Raw genomic sequence first — 4024 nt, 5'->3', positions numbered from 1 at the left:
TTGTGTATCATTTTTTTCAACTTTATTAAGATGTAAGTGACATATAACATTGTGTAAGTTTAAGGTGTACAACCTAACAGAAGCAGAAGATATTAAGAAGAGGTGGCAAGAATACACAGAACTATGCAGAAAAAGAGCTTCATGACCCAGATAATCACGATGGTGTGATCACTCATCTAGAGCGAGACATCCTGGAATGCAAAGTCAAGTGGGTCCTAGGAAGCATTACTATGAACAAAGCTAGTGGAGATGATGGAATTCCAGTTGAATTCTAAAAGATGATTCTGTGAAAGTGCTGCACTCAATATGCCAGCAAATTTGGAAAACTCAGCAGTGGCCACAGGACTGGAAAAGATCAGTTTTCATTCCAATCCCAAAGAAAGGCAATGCCAAAGAATGCTCAAACTACCACACAATTGCACTCATCTCACACGCTAGTAAAATAACGCTCAAAATTCTCCAAGCCAGGCTTCAGCAATACATGAACCATGAACTTCCAGATGCTCAAACTGGTTTTAGAAAAGGCAGAGGAACCAGAGATCAAATTGCCAACATCAGCTGAATCATGGAAAAAGCAAGAAAGTTCCAGAAAAACATCTATTTCTACTTTATTGAGTATGCCAAAGCCTTTGACTGTGTGAATCACAATAAACTGTGGAAAATTCTTCAAGAGATGGGAATACCAGACCACTTGACCTGCCTCCTGAGAAATCTGTATGTAGGTCAAGAAGGAACAGCTAGAACAGGACATGGAACAACAGACTAGTTCCAAATCGGGAAAGGAGTACATCAAGGCTGAATATTGTCACCCTGGTTACTTAATTAATATGTAGATAACATCATGTGAGATGGCAGGCTGGATGAAGCACAAACTGGAATCAAGATTACCTGCAGAAATATCAATAACCTCAGATATGCAGATGACACCACCCTCGTGGCAGAAAGTGAAGAGGAACTAAAGAGCCTCTTGATGAAAGTGACAGAGGAGAATGAAAATGTTGGCTTGAAGCTCAACATTCAGAAAACTAAGATCATGGCATCTGGTCCCATCACTTCAATGCAGATAGATGGGGAAACAATGGAAACAGTGAGAGACTTTATTTTTGGGGCTCCAAAGTCACTGCAGATGGTGACTGCAGTCATGAAATTAAAAGATGCTTACTCCTTGGAATAAAACCTATTATTTTGCCAACAAAAGTTCTTCTAGTCAAAGCTATTGTTTTTCCACTAGTCATGTATGGATATGAGTGTTGGACTATAAAGAAAGCTGAACACCAAAGAACTGATGCTTTTTAACTGGTATTGGAGAAGACTCTTGAGTGTCCTTTGGATTTCAAGGAGATCCAACCAGTCCGTCCTAAAGGAAATCAGTCCTGACTATTCATTGGAAGGACTGATGCTGAAGCTGAAACTCCAATACTTTGGCCACCATGTGAACAACTGACTCATTGGAAAAGCCCCTGCTGCTGGGAAAGATTGAATGTGGGAGGAGAATGGGACAACAGAAGATGAGACGGATGGATAGCATCACCGACTTGATGGACATCAGTTTGAGTAAGCTCTGGGAGTTTGTGATGGATAGGGAAGCCTGGCATGCTGCAGTCCATGGGTTTGCAAAGAGTCAAATATGACTGAACTGAACTGAACTGAAGGTGTACAACATGTGGACTTGATACACTTCTATGCTGCTATATGATAACCACCATAGTGTTACTTAACACATTCATTACATCACATAATTACCATTTATTTTTGTAGTGAGAACACTTATGATCTAATCTTTTAAAAACTTCCAAGTATATAATAATAATATGGTACTGTTATCTATACTCAGGCTTCCCTGGTAGATCAGTGGGTAAAGAATCTGCCTGCAATGCAGGAGACCCCAGTTTGATTCCTGAGTTGGGACGATCCCCTGGAGAAAGGATAGGCTACCCACTCCAGTATTCTTAGGCTTCCCTGGTGGTTCAGATTGTAAAGAATCCACCTGCAATGTAGGAGGCCTGGGCTTGATCCCAGGGTTGGGAAGATCCCCTGGAGGACTGCATGGCAACCCACTCCAGTATTCTTGCCTGGAGAAACCCTATGGACAGCGGAGGCTGGTGGGCAACAGTCCATGGGGTCACAAAGAGTCGGGCATAACTGGACGACTAAGAACACACATCTATACTCACAACACTGTGCATTAGATCTTCAAAATTTATTCATCTTCTAATTGGAATTTTATACTCTTTGATCCACATTTCCTCATTTCTTCACCCTCCCAGTCCTTGGTAATGCTCTGTTCTCTCAGCATTATTTACTACAGCCAAAATATGCAAATAATGAGTGTTTATCAAAAGATGAATGTATAAATACACACACACAAAGGACTGTTATTCAGTAATGAGAAAGAAGAAAATCCTGCCATTGACAACAACATGAATGGCTCTTGAGCACATTATGTTAAGTGAAATAAGTCAGATAGAGAAAACCAAATACTGTATGATATAATTTATATGTACAATCTAAAATAGCCAAATGTTTAGAAATGTAGAGTAGAATGAGAGAGTATCATATTATTATTATATAGAGATAATAGTTTCTCCTGAGGGCAGACCTTGTTAAGAGAAACAGACATTTCTGGCATATTTTAAATGGTTCCTTTTCCCTCCCACTTCAGGAAGAGCAGGGGATATTTCTCTGATATTCACTATGAGAATGTGTAGAGCTCCTGAAGGTAAAACTCACAAAAATGTGAAGGCCCCCCCGTGATTGGGGCTCCCTAGAGCTTTGCCCTTTTAGACTTGTCTGAACTGCTGCTGCTGCTGCTCAGTTGCTTCAGCTGTGTCCGACTATGTGCGACCCCATGGACGGCAGCCCACCAGGCTCTGCCGTCCCTGGGATTCTCCAGGCAAGTTCACTGGAGTGGGTTGCCATTTCCTTCTCCAATGTCCGAACTGAGTCTCCAGCAATTTATCATTTCAGTTCAGTTCAGTCCCTCAATCATGTCCGACTCTTTGTGACCCTGTGGACTACAGCACGCCAGGCTTCCCTGGCCATCACCAGCTCCAAAAACTTGCTCAAAAACTCATGCCCATCAAGTTGGTGATGCCATCAAACCATTTCATCCTCTGCCGTCCCCTTCTCCTCCCACCTTCAATCTTTTTCAGCATCAGGATCTTTTCCAATGAGTCAGTTCTTTGCATCGGTGGCCAAAGTATTGGAGTTTCAGCTTCAGCATCAGTCCTTCCAATGAATATTCAGGACTGATTTCCTTTAGGATGGACTGGTTGGATCTCCTTGCAGCCCAAGGGACTCTCAAGAGTCTTCTCCAACACCACAGTTCAAAAACATAAATTCTTCAGCACTCAGATTTCTTTATAGTCCAACTCTCACATCCATACATGACTACTGGAAAAACCATAGCTTTGACTAGATGGACCTTTGTTGGCAAAGTAATGTTTCTGCTTTCTAATAAGCCATCTAGGTTGGTTGTAGGTTTTCTTTCAAGGAGCATGTGTCTTTTAATTTCATGGCTGCAGTGATTTTGGAGGCCCCCATATAAAGTCTCTCATTGTTCCCATTGTTTCCCATATATTTGCCATGAAGTGATGGGACTGGATTCCATGATCTTAGTTTTCTGAATGTATAAAGACCAATGTACTTGTCAATTATAAATTAGGTTTTCCTACCCTGGCACTGGTCCTGTGGAAGTTTCTGCTCTGATAAGTTGTGATTCTCTGTATTTGCTTGTTTGTCTCTAGAGTTTTGGGGCAGTAGTTTGCCCTGTGGCCTCACTTGTTTGACAGAGTGAGTGTTATGGGTTTTTCAGTTTGTTCAGCTTTTGCTTGTTAGGATGGAACAAGGGCTTTGAAGTTCCTTGCATGCTGGTCTGGAAACTGGAAGTTCTCTGCCGGGATGTTTTAAATTGGTGAATGGATTGATCCTGGAAGGAAATGAAAAAGATTTTGAAGCTAAAATTGGATATATGCATAGATAACATGTGTTATACAAGTGCAAGACAGAAAATATGTGAGGTCTT

This window comes from Moschus berezovskii, chromosome 14, assembly GCF_049115385.1.
Source record: "Moschus berezovskii isolate FMDL1 chromosome 14, NW_MosBer_1.0, whole genome shotgun sequence".
NCBI lineage: Eukaryota > Metazoa > Chordata > Mammalia > Artiodactyla > Moschidae > Moschus > Moschus berezovskii.
Note: the sequence above shows the minus strand (reverse complement) of the source record.